At 39.4% G+C, this 20,461-nt stretch overlaps 1 protein-coding gene across 3 annotated transcripts in view; it reads left to right on the forward strand.

The window, feature by feature from the left end:
- The window catches only part of ctnna2 (catenin (cadherin-associated protein), alpha 2), a 359,609-nt gene that overhangs the window by 75,659 nt on the left and 263,489 nt on the right, over positions 1–20,461 (forward strand). Inside the window, exon 1 of one of the 3 annotated variants that reach the window (XM_054603692.1) lies at positions 3,729–3,957. The exons of the other annotated variants lie outside the window; for them this stretch is intronic. The gene's annotated coding sequence lies outside the window, so the exon portion shown is untranslated. Of the gene's footprint in view, positions 1–3,728; positions 3,958–20,461 lie in introns of those variants that run through there. 3 annotated transcript variants of the gene reach the window in all.

The raw sequence follows: 20,461 nt of genomic DNA on the forward strand, positions 1-20,461 counted from the left end.
AAATCTCAGAGGAAATCACAACGTTGGGCTGTGTCGCTCTACAAGCATAAAGGAGCTTCTCATCGTGTACTGCATTATGTAGCTTGCCTTGATCTAAATATAACAAAGTAGTTGACAGCTCCTCAAACACACTGGGTTATTCCCAATGTGCTCCAGATGGATCAGACCGGTGAACCAAAAAGTGAAAGGCAGGGATACACGGTGAGACAACTCACTACAGTAACCTCATAGTCATGGTCCCCTAACTGAGAAATGAATAATAGCTTGCTAACATGTTGTGCTGGATTGATGCCACGCACTTAAAACATGAGCAGATGGGAAGTAATGGGCCGCTGTACCTGCACTTTTCCTCTCCGAAGACAAAGGAAAAGAAAATGTTGAGACTAAAGGCAATGCTCACAGCTGGCTCTATGCTGTAACAATGTTTATTACCAATAAATGATTTAACATGACTATTATGACGGGTTACTTTTAGATTACCCTACCTTTTGCTTTTATCAAGACTTTTAGGCCATTGTTCTCCACCTTTAAACCTCTACGCTTCTTTTAGATATTTTCTTTTAAGATAGTGTTTTAATATCGTTAATGCACCCGTTTTCCTAAAAGATTGTTGGCGTTCAGCAAAAGGTTGATCTGCCACAGCTGCATAGTATCAAAGGTCCATCTAATTTAGCAGTGTCTCAGTGATCTAAAAAATTGGCTGGAAGTCCGTGTAATCCAATTTTCTTGGAAGACATAACTACTCCAAGGCTTTCAGTGATTACCTGCTCATTTCTGGCTCTGTTATCCACCTCAAGTTCATGAGACTATGCTTGACTATAACTTGTGCGTCTCCCCTCAAAGCCAGTCCCGTGAACTGACATGTTGATGAATGAGTAATTAATATGGCTCTCTACCAAAACTGGCATGGTTTTATGTGGTCGAGAGTGAGATGAGATTAGGTTTGGTCATGAGTGAAGTTGAGATGGACCAGGACCTCGACAGCAGGATTGCCATCTGTGGTTATGCCGGCACTGTACTTGAGTTGTCGTGGAGCCTGAAGGCAGAGTTCAGGATTAACCCGAGCAATCCATGTTCCAAACATTGCTTATGGCCATTAGCTCTGGGCAGTGGGGCAGCCGAAATGAGTTACATTCATAGAGCATCTGGCCTCAACCTTAGGGAGGAGCTCAGATGTTGAGCTGCCCCTCCATTCCATTACATGTAAAAAGACCCAGTTAAGGTTGTTGTAGGGAAAAGTGTCTCTTGCTGATATTCCTCTGATCCTGCCTTTTTCTTACAGTAAATCAATACTTTAAATTATTATAATATTTTTTCTTGTTCCGGTAAAATTGGATTTAAAATTGATGTCATGCAGTTAGAGGCATTGTTATACTTTTATTCATGAACTTTGACATTGACAAATGTGTTTTGAGTTAAACAAACACAGGACTTCCGTTAAAGAGACCATCGTTCGTCTTCCATGCAAAACTGAAATTGAAGCCCAAAATAGAAAACCATGCTTTAAAGGCGAAGAGAGTCCCCTGGTGCACAACGTCTATCACTGCTCTTCTGTGAAACCTTCACCTGCTCACTTTTTTCTTTTGACAGTTATTTGGGGCACCCAGTCATCACTGTATCACATACATTTAATTGGGTACAATCCTCGTCTTTGGTTTGCCCGGATATCACTTCAACACAGACGTTAGGTGGCAAAAATTTGGTTTTCAATCCGCCACTAAACACTACTTCACTACTACTTTTATTTTGTTTTACTCCACTACATCTCAGAGGTAAATAATGTTCTGTACTGACTCTACGACTATACAATGATCTTATTGAATATGAGACAAGACGAGCTTATTGACACCCCTACTGAGAGTCAGTTTCCTGTATCTACGTCACATGGGTTTTACCACCACCCTGCCCCTTTAAGAGACTAGCGGTAGGTCCTGTGAACTAATATTAATGCTTTTCTCCAGTGGGAGAACTGCATGTGTAAACAAGCCACTTATCTTCCAAATTTTCTGACACTGAGATGGCATGTTTCAGTCAGACAAAACCAGAGAAGGAACACACTCCTGCAAGTTCTTTTTTTATTTATATTTTACCTTTGTATAACCAGAGAGGATAATTTAGGTCCCAAAAGGCAGCAACAGGGGGCAAGTATTTTGCCAAATCAGGTTTGCATTTGGGGATTCAGTGTTATAGGCAGCTCAGTGGCAAATGAAGCAAAATATAATTTAAAAATAATCAAAATTGTATAGAATTTTGGTTTGAAATAGGGATTAAGTTATTTGTGGAAGACAAAAAAAAAACTTCCTGCTGCATGCTTTTGAAAAAGGATTTACTGATTAATTGCTTAGCGTAGATATCGTATGACTTAACATGCAGTAAACCCATTTATTGAAATGAGCCTGATGCCTGATGATCTGATGCAATATCAGTGACTGGATTAAATAATTAAATCAAAGAATTTCATTTAGTGTTCCCTGTGGATGAAAAGCCGTAGAGCACCAGATTCCCCTTAGAAAACCTCTCATTTTACTGCAGCAGCCTGCCCTGCTCCGTTTTGGTTCTGGTTCTCCCGTGCCTGCCATCCCTCCAGTGGGGCCTGAATTACAGCCTGGGCCTACAGCAGCGTGGCCTTGGATACCAGGGGGGGCCAGTGGACCAGCGAGGCAAAGCTTTGCTTCTGGCAGGAGGAGGATATGCTGCTGCCATGCACGGAGCTGTCATCCTCCTCCCGCCGGAGCTTCTTACTGCAGGTGGAAGGCGACAGCGGAGCCAGATCAGGGTCTGTCCAAGGTGGGCTGGTTTCTGCCAGGAGTCTGAACTAAAATTGTTTATAGTGAACCTGAATGATTTAATTAGATTTTTGAGGACACACATTAAGAATAACTATATAGAAAAAGCCAGTCTTCTTGCTGATGGTCTTGTTTACTAATTTAGGTCATATAGAGGCATCAGTATTAAATTGAGCAGTTCAAAATGGGTAAATCTTGCTAATGACTATAATATGCAGAAGAAAATGTTTCATTAGTTTATTTTTAGCCACTTTATTTCCTAAGTTACAGGCAGCACTTCACATTCACATAAAAAAAGATATTTTTTTCAAATATTTCCATATGGCTTAACATACAATTACTGCATTGACCTATCAATCAAAACTATGTTTTTTTTTATGATTTGGATTTTTGTTGCTCCGATTCTTACTTCAAATAATTTTAACATGTGGTTGAGAAAGTAATACAAAAGCCAAATAATAACACCATGCACACAGCACTTTTAACAGCCAAAATCGGTCCACCTCAACCTGGCACAGTAAATTTGCAACCAGCATCCAGCATGTCAATGATCTTCGATATGAATGTTTTTATGGCCTCATAATGCCCACATTAATCTGCCGTTACTCTACAGTAAACTTTTCTACATCCGACTTCTAAAATTCATTATATTGGTATCTTTATAAATGCATTATGGTACAAACACAGTTAGGCTATTAGTACCGTTATATAGCTATTACTACAGCTTGAATCGGCATGCCCCCCCTCCCACAGTATGTCAGAGCACAGAAATGTGCTCCCTAGCAGGGCGCATCCTCACACTCCGCACCGCGCATGCGTCAACGACAGAGCCTCTCCTGATTTGACAACCCTGGAACCTACCACACTGCCCACTATATTGCAAAGGGCTTCCCGTTACTAGCGCACCATCATCCGCACCTGCCTCCTCCGTTGTTGTGGTTGGATAGCTGGGAGGGGGTCATTATTTCGCAGGCGGCCGCAGGAAGACGAGGGCATTTCCAAGACACCCGACAGAAGCGTGTAGCCTCCGATTCAGCACCACACGGTTGAGGAAAGCGTCGGGATAGAGTCGGCATTCACTGAACAAGGGAGGACACCATTTTTTTGGGAATACTCAGTGTAAAAACCAGGCGCTGTACACAGTTCGTGGACCTGTCTCCAACAGTTAAAGGTGCGTACTGTTGTGCGTAATGCTGAGGTTTTGTGTCAACTGGGTCCCTTTTTATTTATTTTTTTAATTCTTTATTTTTGCAGCTAGCAGCTTGGTAGCATTACACATGCTGCACTGACTGACTGACTGGCTGGCTGGCTGTGCAGCTAACATTAGCCTAGGCGAGGTCCTGCTTTTCATTCATCATTATGCATGTTGGCAGTGTTGATGAATCCCCGCGCAGGGATACATATATACACTTAAAGTGCTCACTATGGCTCAATGCGCGTTCCTCGGCGTGGATGCGCACAGGTGAACAATCTCAGTGTTGCCAAAGCGCGCACCCCGAGCGCTGCTATCCAACGCTCCCGGTGCTGAAAGCCTTCTCCGCCTGGTCTGTGGCAGCGCATCGGGGCAGAGCCGAGCTAGGCTGCTAGGCTAGTGTGAGCGTGGCTAGGCTAGCCGACGCCGGCCACTTCTGTGCTTAATAACAGTCCCACATCTGCACTCATCTGCACCGTCCGGGGTTTTTTTTTTTTTGGTTGGGTCGGGTGAAAAGACAGTTTAGCCGTATTCCCTTTCGGGTGTTTGCAAAGCTCTTACATTTCTTTGTTTGTTTCATTTTTTTTTTTTTTTTTTTTTTTTTTTTTTTTGCCTCTTTGTTTAATTGATATTCTTGCGCACGGTTCCAAGTGAACTCTCGTTATCTTCCGCATGAATCACAATACATACTAATCCTCTGCAAATGATTTTGAATTATTTATTTTGCCTCAAATGTTTTAAGTAGCGAAGCCCTCAGCCTCTCTCTCTCTCTCTCTCTCTCTCTCTCTCTCTCTCTCTCTCTCTCTCTCTCTCTGCAAGTGTTACGGTACTTTACTGTCAAGTCTCTACCGGCTCTCTCCACAATAAGAAAACAACCTGGCACCTTGCTGGGGAGCTAAACTGATTTAAGCGTTTACATGTACAGTGTCAACATTACTGCAAACAACCTGCATTCAGAGTTTGCATACATCAGCTAAAGCACTGGTAATAAATCTGTGGTTCTTCCATGTCTTCTGTCTGCCTTTGTATGTTACAAACTGCAGTGAACTGTTGCAATGTTTGGCTCGTTTGTTCTCATATTCATTAGATGAAAAAGAAAAAAAGTAAATGATCAATAGAGTTTGTTGTGTTGTGCTTCATACAAACACCATTTACTACTGTGAGTGCACTCTGCATTCAGCAGCAGGCCCACAGTGCAGTAGAGTCAGAGCCAAGCGTTTGTGACTGAGTGTCGTGTGCCACATTCTCTTCCTGTAACTGGAGATGTGGGGTCTCAGATGCCTCCGGGGGCCACATAGTGACTGTATTTAGACTCTGAACTTTTGATTGGCAAGGAGGCATGTTCAGACTCACTGCCAGGCCTGTGTGGGTCTCTGTCTTCCCCCCCACAGGTTTGCCGTGTTACTTTATTAGCTAGAAGAAGAGACTGCCTTCCAAAGCTGAAGCTAAAATAATCTAATAATTCATATATGTTTAGTGAAAAAAAATTATTTGTTGTCAAGTGCGCTGTGGGTTTTAAGTTTGAGAGAAGTATTTTCATATTCAATTAATCTTTCAATTACTTTTTTGTTATTAGAATATTAATCAAGGCTATAAATTGTTGAAAAACGGTGTGTAATGCCTATCATAATTTCCCAGAGAACCTTGCGGTGTTTTAGGAGACACCTAAAGATACATTAATGATGAGAAAGTGGGACAACTACTGTTTGGCATTTCTGCTTGTCCACTAACTTACTGATGATTGTGTAATTGAATAATTAACTAATGATTTAATGACTACAGTAGTTCAATCTGTCCCTCAGTTAATTACTCACAAAGCATTAAACATTTCCCATCCTTTGATACAATTAATTGTAAAAAAACAAAAAAAAGAGAACAAACATTTTTAGTTGCAGTCATTTTGCTCAACAGGAATGATATAAACTATGAACTATATAAATATGGACAAAAGGCAAACAAGGCATGAGCTGTGATTCCAGGCTGCCAAGCATGGACGGACTCTTCTCTGCCCTTTTTGAGAATAACTGCATATGTATCATTGTACAACCATCTTTTATGCATGGGTTGTTTTTCTTTAACCTTTAGGGTTTTTCAAAGTAAACTACAGCCATATTCAGGACGATCCTGTTATATTACATTGTTAACCATCGCTAAACATGCTTCAGTAATCAAGAGGTGACATTTTATAATTGCTGTTTACATCTCTTTCATTCTCTGGGAAAACTCAATAAGAATTTGGTTTGACTTTGTAAGAAAACAAATATTTGTACTACAAAGCTGGTATCGAAAGGATCCGTCCCCTATTGAGCTAAATCAGTCGAGTTAAGTTATTCTGAAACGCAATTATTTTCACCCAGTATGCAGCCTATTTATTATATTCCTCATTTGATAATACCAAATTACAGGGTTTGACAACCGACTGAATGTAATCATCTGAGTGTTTTGGCTCAGTCTACCATTATCAGTATAAAGCCTGGTTCTGTTACTGGGGCTACCTGTATGTAATCAGCCGAATGCTCAGGCTCAGTTTCTTTATGCCGTTCCTGGTATAAAGCCTGGTTACTAGGGATAAGGAACTGCCATAAATTATGGGTCAGACTATGCAATCAGTGGCAGTCCGGAGTGCATTGTGTTCTCCGTCTCCTGGGAGAGGAAGCAATATTGGCTGAACACCATGAAACCCCCTGTTGTTGCACTGAAGCAGAGCTTTAAGGGTAGTCATGGTAGCCCCGCTTGGTGGAACAGGATTGCCTTCTCTCACTCCAGCTCTTGCACAAATGTTTGATGCTGTTTAAGAGATGAGAGATGAGGCAATAGAAACAACCCTGAACAATCAATAGTTGTAGCGCTCTTGTCCACCACATTGATTTTAACTCGCCTAACCCCGGGGTGCGTAGTGTCTGGCGAGGCAATGTGGAACTGCATTAAACTTACATCTCACCAGGTTTTTTTGGCTTAAGTGTGTATTTCCTCATCTTTAAGATGGACATAATATTGTGGGCTGTTGGAGACAGTTGATTACTTAGCCGATTTCGACAGAATGTGACATCGATTTATGTTAGATCTGCTAGAATCATCTGCCGTTTTTCTGAACTAACATCGTAACCTATTATATGACATTATCCTACACTGGACTATAAAGAAAAAAAAATCTTTTAGCATTCTTTTATTTCAGGAGGGACAATAAAGTAGACGATCCAGCGATGCTTGAAAGTATAGCAGCAGCAGCAGCTTGGTGCAGCGAGAAAGAACAAGGTTATTTTCTTAAGTTCCTTTTCATGTCTATTCGTCTGCCTTAGACCACACTCACAATGTCTGGCAAAAGAGCTGTTGCAGTGCAAGTTTGTATTGTTACAGCCTAGCTTCATTCTCTCTAGGACTATTATAAAGAAAAATCAGTCCATCGCTCCATTATACTGTGGTTGAATACAGGAAAGTGATCAGACGTCGGGTTGCTATTTGTAATTTTCTTATGCAGCCAATGGCATTTAGATAAATGACAAAAGTGCAAAGGTATGCACATTCCTTGTCACATCACAACTTTACTTTTGTGGAAATGTTTGATCATAATTAAAAATCTTATGCAGCTCAGATCTTCTTGTCAATCATCGTATTGCAAAATGTGAGGTAGACCAGACGATCTGGTGTTCAGGTCAAAGAGACGTTCCCCTTACGCTGCACTGATTTTCCATAGGCTTTGTGTCGTATTGTTTACATGCAGGTAGTTTTCTACATTGCAATCACTTGTGGTCACTTGATGGAATGTGACTTCGCCTGCAGCAATGAACTGTAGCTCATGTTGGCTGATTTGCAACATTGACCTATAGACCTTTAGGATAATCAAGTACCTCTAAAAAAGGCACTCAATTTGATGTGATTTACAAACTAGATAGAAAGAATAAAACCGCCAGGGAATTACAACCACAAACACTTCATTTCTTGCATTCTGGTTCTGAGTTTTTATGCACCGATTTAGTGTATACATATCTTTATTTATATAGAGGACAACACACAATTCAGTAGCCTGGTCACAATTCAAAATATAATGGAATATAATGCAGCGAGACCCTCAGGCATTCTATATTGCTTTCAAATATTTACTCTCCTGTAGATCAACTTTTTCTCATTTAATGTTATCCCTGCTAAGTCAACACACATGTAGGTATGGTTTTCTCTTCTGTCCTCTTTAGTGGCTTCTGTTTGTCAAAGTAAACTCTTGAAATGTGCAGGTGGCATGTTTGTACATGTGTGTGGGTTAGTTTGAGAAGAAGAAGAAGAAGAAAAACACTCAAAACAAGGCAAAACCTCACTGCAGCAGTAAAGTGGAGCTGTTCCCTCATCAAACAGAAGCCCGATTTGTGAACTCTAGATTCGGCAGCCGCAGCACTGGTCCTTTAACTAATAAAGTACAGTTTACCAACTTTACTCGTGGTGGCAGATCTAAACACAACAAAGCTCAGCAGTGGTGAGCAACACTATGGCAGAAGAAACAAGCACAACAGTAATGTTACACAACACTGAACGGAACATGGCGGTCCGTAAAATACACAATAACACGGTAAATAGTACAGTTAAACTTAAAACAAAACAAATAGGTTACAAAAGCACTAGGACCTATCTCCACCCAGACGAAAGCCTCTTCCTTGTGATCTCTTCATAGTGGTTGGTGTGTGTCTTCAGACTTGTTCGGCGAAATATTTCCTGCCCAGGGCCGGGGACCTTAACCGCGCTCTGGGGTCGGTTCAAGCGGCAAGCTGATCCTCCGTATGACAGTGGGGGATTTTGCCTTTTTTGGCTCTTGTTTGGTGAAATTTCTCCTGCTTAGGACCGGGGACCGTCCTGCTCTGTTGGCGGGTTAAGCGTCACGCTTATTCTCATATGGCTGCGGGGAAAACTGCAAATGTCGACTTGAAGAATTCCTTCTGCAGGTTAAAGTGGGGGAGCTTGGGGGCAAGATATATGTTTTTCCTTCTTTTTGCCCAACTCTGACTCCTCAGGCGTGTCCACCACATATCCAAGGTCTTTTGTTACCAGGGTTAAAGTATCAGATACTGGTTAATAAGGTCCAAATGGTTACAGCTTGGGCTGACTGCTGATTGGTCAAAGGTTTAAGTTAGGGTTAATCTTACTAGCGTACTACTGGTAATGTACTGTCGGATTGTATTCTTTGGTCAATATGTTAGAAGTTTGGACATGATTGTTTTTTGTGGTAAGGGGAAGATATCTGGAGCATAGAGCGCTGGGAACATGCAGTAGAGGTGTTCACTTATTTACAAGAGGCTAGTTGTAGGCCGTCTTTATTACTAGTGAAGAATGAAACCAAGCAGCTCTCTTTCCACAATTAAAGTTGTTCTTTGATTAAAAAAAGACTTTAATTAAGGTTGAAATGACCTGTGATAAGGTTTTAGTCGTACCAGTGTAAACACTAAGGGAGAGAAAAGGAGTTAATATCTCCTAAGAACTGAGGGAGCAAAATGTCTCAGTGAGCAGACAGCACCTTTCCTCATTGTAGGGCTGTAAAGTCCTAGTCGACTGGTCGACTTATTGGTCGATACGTTCTGGGTCGACCAAAATTCTGATTGGTCGATTTTTTGCCGTGTTAATTTCATAAAGTCGTCATCAGGAGGAAAGTACCAAGTGCTAATGGGGGTGTTTTCAGAGCCCTGTTTCACAGAAAACAGCCTGTCTTCAGAGAACACCCCCCTTGTTTTCACTATTTTGGATTAGCCCAACCCACTAGAGACAGGTAGATTGAAGAAGGTCCATGTTATTCAACGTCCGGTGGTTTAATTGCTGAATATTTATTTTTATTTTGAGCGTTTCATTTAAGTTTCATTTGAGTCCTCCTCCTCTACCATCCATGTCAAAGACATCGGCAGTGTGGCAGAATTTTTCCAAAATAGATGGCGGGAAAAAAGTCGAATGTAAAATTTGCAAACAACAGTTTGCATATCACAGCTCGACTACAAACATGGCGTATCATCTAAAAACGGTAATATTTCAATATTATAGCCTATTAATATCATATTAAACATATTTCAATATTTTAGTCGAATAATCGTTTATTCGTTTTATAACTGCGGGCGCACCGCAACAACGGCAGGATCCCTCCGATACACCCAGACCACGCTGGATGTTAAGCCTCCTCTATCATCCAAACGCAAACATGATATCACAGAAGGAATTGTCAATTTTATTGCTCAGGATATGAGGCCCATTGGTGTCGTGTTTAATAAAGATAATTTTCCCTGAATTGCCTTTTGTGTTTAATTGCCTTCTTGTGCTGATATCAGTATATATTTTCGGTAATCATGGGCTATTATATTGCGCAGATGCACGTGATGCCTCCCCCCCCCCCCATTAGTCGATTTTTAGTCGAAATTTCAGGGTTTCAGTCGACCAAGAATTTCTTTGGTTGATTACAGCCCTACCTCATTGAGATGTTGGAACTGGAGTGTGATGCCAAGCTGCTGCCAAGATTTTTCACAACTGTTTTAATGATTCTCCCCCAGCCTCCCACGGATGTCACAGTCTTCGGGGGAAAATTATTGATTTTGACAGAATTCTTAATAGTATTTTTATTTGTTGTTGGTCAGTGGCCTCATCGGTTCTGAGGATATAAAGTGACAACGAAGCTTTTCTTCACAAGTACAGGCAGAACCTCCTCACCTAGTTCTCAGATTTATCCAGCTAATGTGGACCATTTCATCACCTTTATAGCTCGATATGTTTCACTCTAAGAAGTCATGTTAGACCAGGGTGCCCTGAACTGTGATCATCAAAGGCTGTCTTTTTACATTTTGACCTGCATGTCCAAGTCCCTTTGAATCTAAAAGACATGGATACACTTAAGTACATGTTGACTGTCCTATATGACTTGACTTTCTCACTGGAAATTGATATAATGTGGACGATAAATATTTGTAATCTACACCTTTTTGCCCCTTATATTAGGATTATTAATTAGTCTCCTTAAACTGTGCATAATACTTTTGTTTTCAATAACACAGCTTGTTCAAACAGTATAATAAGCAAAACTTATATTACATGGTTTGGATAGCTGGAAATTATCATGAACAATTTCACATAAGCAACTGATCCTCTTTCAGAATCAGAAGCTGTTTATTGCCAAGTACGTTACACACACAAGGAATTTGGCTATGTGGTTGATTGGTGCTTTACAGTTAACAGTAAACACAGTGCAATAATATAAGACATAAGTACAATAAAATATGGTAAACAAAATAACAAATAAGAGTACGTTAAAACAAGTAAATTATTAAAGTGTCAAGTGTTTATTAATAAAAAAAAAAGAAAAGATGTGCAGATGTTCAGGGGGTATATAACTGTGAGAAATTGTCCTGGGGATGTAACTGTCTGAGTCAGTGAAGGTCCCGTGCTTTATTGTTCAACCCAACTGAGGGCGGAAGGAAACTGTTTGTGTGGCGTGAGGTCTTGGTCCAGATGGACCACAGCCTCCTTCCTGTTGGTTTGGTGATTTACAATAAGTAGTTTTCCTTTAAGCAACAGTATTTCTCTTTGGTGACTGTTAGATGAAATATGTTCCACTCTTTATCCCAACTGGCCAAGGCCATAGTTCATTAACTCATTATTTTAACTTCAACAGTGAAGAGGTAAGTCTAATTATCCCTAGAAACAGGGATCTGGTGCATTTTGTAGATGTAGCATTTAAGCATCAGTGACTGGGCAGAGGACACTAACATGCAGCTGTGCATAATTACTGAACTAGAAAGTTCCCTCTCTACTTCTACTGTTTCTCTAACCTCCATTTTGCCACCTTATTGTTTTTGATTGTATCAAAAACAAATCTGTGCAGAGAGTCTCATCCTCTCAGTTGGTCTGTCCCCCTGAGGCCTCACTTGTCTCTCTCATACTCCCTCCCTATCCACCCCCACCATGGCTACATCTGTGACCAGTGTGGGCCCCAAGTATTGGCCCAGCCCCTCCCCCACGGTGTGTGTGTGTGTGTGTGTGTGTGTGTGTGTGTGTGTGTGTGTGTGTGTGTGTGTGTGTGTGTGTGCTCTGTCTCACTGCATTTACTTTTCTATTGTTAGGTGACTGCTTTCCTTCACTGCTCTTACAGAAAATCTATATGCTGACCAGGGACTGTTCTAGGATTTGATGTCCAGGGCTTAGCCTAGAACCTTTGGAGTGGTAGGATGGGGACATATTCTTTCAGGGCAATTTATTTATTTCTTTTTCATTTTTTTTTTTTTTTTTTTTTTTCAAAAGTCATATACATGATACATTTCATGCAATTTGAAATGAGCCTCTTAACTCGAGATGAGATAGATCTTTTCTATAAATAAAACCGGGGTGTTAAAGGCTGAGAATGTGCCAGCTGCTTACAGATATTCCCAGAAAAGCCTGACGGTGCAAGCAATGAACGCATACATTTTTCAGTGTCTTCCCCCACATTCGCAGAAAATGATCCTCATATGTTTGTGTAGTTTGCTTCCCGTTATACTCCTTTCTCTCCTCATCTCCTACAACCACTGGCAGTTATCTATTATTAACCCGCTATTGTATCTTGTTAAAAGAGTTAACTTTCACTGAAAATAGCTTAAATGAAATGATCAAGACAATGTGGATGCTGGACATAAAATAATGATGTGCTACAAATGCAAAATAGTTTTCATTTTGATATGATTTTAATTCTTTCTGTCGTCCACTGTACTTTTATCCATTAAGTTGGTTTTATGCCCGTGTTAGCTGTTTTCTCTTTGGAATGTGTGTTATCTTGTTTGATTTTAAACATGACTGACACATTTGCGGTTTCAGATTTTTTGGGCAAGCTGTGCTATTTGATGCTCCGATAAAATGTTATTCACATGAACTGAAGTAATATGTCAATATAGCCTAGATTAAAGAATTGATGTGTCCCTACTGCTATTGGTCCGATGAATAACAAAATATAAACACTTGTGACACGTGTGGATTGTTGGTGTGCTGAAGGGTGTGATAATGCTGGGTTTGCTTTGCAACAAATAGCTCCTCTGGGAATTTAAGATGACCTAACCTTATACAAGAGTCGTCAATTCTGTAAGTCAACTTCCAAAAACAATCTGACTCAATCTCATCCAAAGTCCATTTTTGTGAAAATCCATTGTTGTTTTTTAACATGACAAACAGCTGTCAATTTGCTGAACACTAACTAGAATAAATCATAGATGTGGGCAGCGGTGGCAGAAGCTCTAAGATTACGTTTTACAAAATGTTGAACTATATGCATACTCACGTAGGTCTTTATTGGCAGATGTTTCTCAGGAGAAATGTATGTAAGAAGATCAATTAGTTGACTTCTATCTTGAGCTGAAGTTGCCATTATTGCCGTTGTGTGTTTTATGGCCCCTAAACACAGGCCATGATGTCCACTACTACACAAAGTAAGGCTGCGTGCACAGAAAAAATAGCCTGTCGTGCTGACATGTTGGACATCCATTTAGACATTTCGGGAATGCAGTCTCTCATTTGCTTCTACCTCTTACAATTACTTCCTCCCTTGGCAAACATATGGCCTCTGTAGCTGCAGCTGAGTGCTTATATAGGCTCTGGCTTTTTTGAGTATTGCAATTTCTTTAGAAAAAAGCCAACGCTGGACACGCTGGTTTTTGAAAGGACATCTAAGGTGACACTTCGAACTCACATGTAACAATAATCTGAAATTCCACTTGTGCAGTGATTTGAACCCCCCACACACACACACACACACACACAACACCACAACTGGCTCACAACACAGCAGTGGGGTTTAAGTCAAGTACATTTCTTTATATAATCCAAAATCCCATTTTTTTTCAGAGAAATTTCATTTATAATGAATTGGAACAGTCACATTGTACTCATACATGTTGTAAGTATTGTCACTTCATTTGCCAATATAACAATAATTCAGAGTTTACTCATAGAGTAGATCATTTAGGTCATACAGAAATGCTAGAATTTTTGAGAAGCGCAGGATTGGGCAGTTAACTGTATGCCACGCTCCTACACACAACCCATGTCTGATGTGGGATTATAAATCTGTATTCAACTTTTGTCTGACCCATTTATACCACACCACTGTTATGGGTTAATCCCACGACATTAGTTTGGTTAATCTAGGACTATACTACCATGGGTTAATCCAATGACAATATCCAGTAACACTATCCAATCCTTGGAGTATAGCTCCTTACACATTCTGTGTGAGATTCAGGATTTATAGTGTCTGAACAGGGCTGCTTACTATCAGTTCCTTAATGATGCTTGCTGCGGCCATTGTTTCACTTGAGATTTAGCTTTTGAATGATTTGTATGGAATGTCTATGCAACAATTTGCACTCTACAACCATATAATCCAATTATCTGTAAAATTAGGATGAGCTGAGCTTTCATGGTTAAGAGTGGTATTTTCATTGCCAATACTAGAAGGTTATAGCAATTCTATAATCATTCTAGTGAAACAAACAGTAATCCTAGGTATTAAAGAAACCCGTGTTCCCTTTTCAAATCAAAGCTGAGCATTGTTCGCTGCATTGACTGCAGGCCTGCAACACTAGGTCAGGTGACTCATTGTCCCATTCAGACCGATGGAAAATGCGTTTTCATGTTGTCAAAGCATTTTTGTAGACTGGCTTTTCAAAAACTCTTTGACCCAACAAAGAGCAAAAGAAAAAGGTTGCAGTTGCCAGAAGTCAGAATTCCAGTTGTATCAATAGTACAACAAACAGATGTTAAATTGGTGTTTGAAAAGGAGTTCTTTGATTAATGAGAGAAACTAAAGCTTGCCTGCGGGCAGGAAGGATAATAACAAATTGATTAATTAGTAAAACTCAATTAGATGGTGTTGTTTTCACACTACGCATGGGCAACACTGGAGGTGATGGATCTTGTTTGGTAAACAAAAATGGACATTTCACATGATTAAAGGTGCCTTGTGGATTCTTCTTGTGAAAAATGTTGAGTTTATATTTAGTGTTTCTCACCAAAACACACTGTGTGTATCCTTGAGGTCCTTTCTCATAAAATATGTTTAAATATTTTAAATCATGCTTTGTTTACATCTATTTTTACTTGCTAGGAGTTTTCTTGGTTGCCTTTTTGGATGCATTGCTGTTTGTTGCCTTTTTCGTCCTACTAAATGTTGATCAGCAGAATCAGTAGAATACTGTGCATGCACAATATAAACAAAACAGGGAGCCACTCATTAAATCACTGCTCCATTTTGCTACTTTAGTTAAAAAACCTCTGCAAGTTACCTTTAAATCAACTGTAAAGCAGCAGTCTCCTCTGCTTTAACCATTTTATATTGACACAGATACTTTGCTGGATAGTAGCGATAGAAGAGGGATTTACCTTTAATAATCCTCCAAAGGGAAGTTTAAAGGATATTAGAGCTAACAGTGCATAGTCATGCATTTAACGGTTCACCTTGGGACTTAGTTGGGAGTTAAGTGTTCACCATACAGTATGCTTCAACTGCAACATCTGACCAGTACTCTCCACCAGGTATACGCTCACCTTCTGCTTCAGACTCTCATTTTTGGGAATTTATTCAAAGTCTGAATATATCGTAACATTATTTTATAGAGGTAGATCATCACTCTTACAACTATGTTCCCTTATACACAGCGTAAAGACATAAAACAATATATAATGACAAATACTAAGTAAAAACAAACGAACACATTATATAAACACAAATATATCAATGGTTTGTGAAATTTGTTATACGGTTGAAGGTCCATTAAGAAAACACCAATCAAAGTAAGGTTACGAAAATATGTCATTCAAATATTTTTTCCTTATCTGTTCCCAAGTACTGATGAGGCTTCCAGAGCCCTTCCAGTGCCAGATCACTGTATGTCTAACTCGACTCCGGCCACACATGTCCAACAGGAACTGAGATGGGCGGTATGTATAGGATGAAGGAGAACATGACAGTGTAAAACACATTTTTTTGTTTGACAGACACTGGCTTGCAGGAACAGTCGTGTATTTCAAACTCGTTTGCCGTGTCCCGATTTAGGATTTCTATGGACACATTCCATTCAGTCAGGGTCAGGTGTTTTCAAAAAAGTATTTACTCAACTTTGCAGTAAATGCATTTTTGTCTCTAAAGAAGGCGTTTGAATCCCTAAGAGAACATGACTGCTTTTCAGAATTTCACAGGTTGTGCTCTACTTTGATCAGCCTATTTTGGCCGCTCTAAGAAGGTGTCTCTGGAGAGCAGCGATATGACAGGTTGAGCCTTGACTTCTGCTTTTAGAGACTCCCCCACTGCTCCACGCAACTGTGTGCATGTGCTTAACTCCACTCTGAATCTGGGTCAACGCAGTGTCGGCATATTAACTTTCCATAATGACAAATGACAGGGGATTGTAGTCACAAAGTTAGTGTCACAGTGAAGAAGCTCTGATGCCCATTTTATGCACTGCAAGCAGAGTTTAAACTTTTGAATATGTTTTTATCTGTGACAAATAGGCATGATTTTGCAAAATTTCAGGGCTAAGCATATTCAAAGAAAAATAGTTCTCTCACTCTGAAACCTACGGTATATACCATTTAAACAAATTTTCCACTTATATTGTAGTGCGACAAAGCATCAGCTCCAGGTTCACTCACTGAGTCCATCTCTTGCCATGTTATTTAGCAAAATTGTTCTCATATCTGTGTTCATGGAGACATCCAGCAATAAATGAAAATAGTCAATTTTCCATTTGCTTGTTAAATGCTTGTTATTACCAATCTGTCTTTCTCAAGGACCATCTTTTTGTGATCGGAAGTCCCAAAAATGTTAAACCTCTACTCCGTGTTTTTGTAAAGAACTATTCTATTCTGAGGCTGTTTTCCTTAGCAACATAGATTTCATAGGCACACGTTGAACCTTCAAACTGCTTTCTTATGGAGGATGCGATTACAACATTTTTTGTTTCTTTATTCTCTTATGCATTCTTGCATAAACATTGTGTTGTTTCTACATGTAAACAAACATTAGTATAGTGCTACTATACCACTAAACCCTGCCTGTTTTAGCGCTTAGTTTGACCTTATTTCTCGGCTCCCTGAATGCTTATCATGTATTAACCTCATTTGTTAATACATTCATTGCAGTGAAGTTAATCCATGTTAACATAAACTCACGGAGAGAGGAGTCTTGATTTTGATTCCGTCTGCAAGACCACCGGACAAGAAAGAAATGAAGAGATAGTGACTCCAAACGGGCACATTTAAACCATACTATACACTTACTAAGCTTTGAAAATGCAGTTGATCTACTTGAGATATAGGAAATAAATCACGGAGTTTAATATAAATTAATAATTGTGAATGCCTTTGCTATGCATCAGTGACATTTCCTCTGTTGATTCACCTATTTGACACAATATGAGACTTTATAAAATGTGATAAACAGATATGGATCAAGGCTGTTGTTAGTTTGAATCAAATATTGGAATATGATACGTGTAAAATGAATTTATGTGCATGATAGGAGTTTAGAGTTTTCGAGTTTATCTTACCTGCATGTTGAAGGAAACAAAAGTCGAAGTGGTTTTAATTATTCCCTTCATTAATGAAAGCTTTTTTGGCAACAACCTGTCTGCTGACCTTTGGAGTAATGTGTGCATGTGACTTCCTCTCAGAGACTGAATATTGTTAAGTAGCAAATGGAGCCGTGGCAGAGGTATTTACTGTACGTCATTGGATGTAAATATGAACTATTCATAATGTATGCTGCCTCAGTTATCATAGTGTGAAAATATATGGGGTTTGTGTTCACGCCACTCAAGTAAACAGAATAGTATCTGCGAGCGCAAAACTATCCTTGCGAGGGACCATTTCTGATACCTGTGCACTAATGCGGTATCTCTGTTCACGTCAATGACTAATGATATTTTTCCAACAACAATGCACTTAATCATATTCAATGGAATATATATCTAGTGCAGTAGACTATATATAACACCAAATCTACCGCCGCCATATGTGTCTAACACAGCAGGGGTTTTCTGTTTAGGTTTGTCGGGTCAACAGTATTGAATAGTACTATGACATCGCTTTTCTTTGGTATTGTTAATAGACTGCTGGATGGAGTAGCTCTGTATGGCAGGTGCTCAATCAATACAGACACACAACAGAGCTCTTACTCAGCAGAATAGCAGCCTTACCTGCCAGCGCTATGTTTACCTGTTTGGTTGAGATTCACTCATCATCCTACTCCAGCTTTTTGCAGTCAGGCATCTGAAACACCAAAGCAGTCTGAGAACAACAGGAGGATTTTAGATTATTGGATTAAAAACACAATAAAGTCACAATCATTTTTTGCAGATAGTAAGAAAAAGAACAATATAAGATCCAACATGAGCAAAACATTCCATTTACACTCTACCATGTGTAAAGCAGATAATAAAAATGGATTAAAGTGCTGAAATACAATTGCAAATTTATAATCTTGCTACAATCTGAATTGCTAATGTGGGGAATAGTTGTTCACAAGATTTAGACATCTTTTGTCCAGCTTTTGCATCACCGGTTCTGAGCAGAAAGGTTCCTTGTGGTCTTTAAAAAGCACTTATGATTCTTGCCGGAGAGATTTTGGGTGCAGCTCATGTCACCAAAATAACCCTGGTACTCTACCAACCAACCATAGTCATACATTTGTCTTGCTACAATGTAGAAACACCCCTTCCAAGATTTCTACTTTGTCAGTGCACTCACATGAGGTTGATGATACGACCCTACTGCTTTTCATTTATTTTTTGCAAGATGTCCCTCAGGTGTGTAAGGTGTATCGTTTGATGTTCCATTAATCAGAATGTCACTAAGTAAATGAATCTATACCTGATAACATTTAGTCCATGAGTTGTTGAAAGGTTGCTGGTGTTCACTGTAGTCTGAATGGAAATCTGAGTGAACTGGCAGAGACCTGTCTGCAGCTGGCTGCGCAACTCTTTACAAGTGCAGTTTAATTTGAATCGATCGCTTTCTAAATGAGATCATCAGTTTGAGAAGTTAATCAAGCATTAATATCTAATGTTGAGTTTTTGTAAAGTTCATAGTGGATTTAATAATGCAAGCTTTCTTTACCACAATAAATTGTGCCTAGCAACATTAGCATTCATTTAGGTCTGCAACAATAAGTCCAGCATCGGATTAGTCAGTCGACAGACTATTCTGACAATCAATTAATTGTTTTGCATAAGAGATAATACCTCATTGTCCATTTTTTTAAAAAGTTGGTCAGTGTATCATCCGTTCATTCAGTTATTCATCTTATTTTTTTTATAAACATCTGTATTCATCAGGATTGATTTTATTTGTGTTTTGTGGGTTTCTGACTTTTCTTTGCTGTGACCATAGCACACACCTTACACAACATGACAAATCTAATTAGATTTTTACATTACAATGCTTCCTCATGGGAATAAATGTTTATGGCAGATATTAACCGGTTTACAAATCGGTTTACAAATCACCTATTCTTGGTTTTATTGTTTGTAAATCTTCTCTCTTGTTAAATGTTGTTGTTAATTATAATTGATAAAGTAAAAGTAAAATTAAATCAATCATGAATTGTTTAAATTTCACCTTAAATCACTGTTTGTCATGGCGGATAGAAAAGAACGTGCAGCTCTTTAAACACCTGGTCGACTGAGGTAATTACTTAACATCCACTACCAGTTGTCTCTCTGCCATGTCATCAGCATTATTTCAGAGAAGAGCTGACACAAGCAGAACCTATGGTAATAATATTGTTTAATAGGCAATAAAAAACAAACTGTATCAAGAAGACCCAACATTAGTTGACAAATGAGCTGGCTTACAGGAAACCATTGTTCCCACTCCTACATTGTTGCCCACCTCTGCATTCTGATGATAAAACATTTCATTCAATCAGCGGTGACAAGATGTTAAATGGTTTTCCTGGTGCTCTCAGCCTCCATGACACCACCCTCATCTTCTCAGTTCTCATCGCACTCACTTTCTCTTGCCAGCGTTCACAGTTCAATTCTTATAATTGAATATTTGGCTAAAATTAGATGAAACGAGTTTCAAGGGAAACAGAATCAAAGTCACTGAAAGGAGTCAGCAAGGATTGTGCGCTAAAGAGTCTGTTAATATCTTACCCTCCTCAACTCTAGCAGTGACTTGCTTACATCCTCCATCGCAGTGGTGAGAAATTCAACATCAGTATTAGGTTTGAGCAGATGGAGCAACAATGCAGCTTTGAAGTTGCTTATTCATGAAGAGATGTGTGAAGCTGATACAATGAGGGAATTGTGTGTTTCTAAATACGAGGTTTTATGGTTTGTCAGCATTTAGTTTATTGTTTCAGCTAATTTGTGTCTGTTCTTGTATGTAATGACTGTCGACAGAAAGATAATAAAAACTGAAATCTTCTAATCACAAGGACTACAAAATCTTAACAAATACACCTCTCCCAGAAATTTCTATAATGACCCCGAGGTCACTAAGTTAC

The sequence above is a fragment of the Anoplopoma fimbria genome, chromosome 9, assembly GCF_027596085.1.
Source record: "Anoplopoma fimbria isolate UVic2021 breed Golden Eagle Sablefish chromosome 9, Afim_UVic_2022, whole genome shotgun sequence".
Classification (NCBI taxonomy): Eukaryota; Metazoa; Chordata; class Actinopteri; order Perciformes; family Anoplopomatidae; genus Anoplopoma; species Anoplopoma fimbria.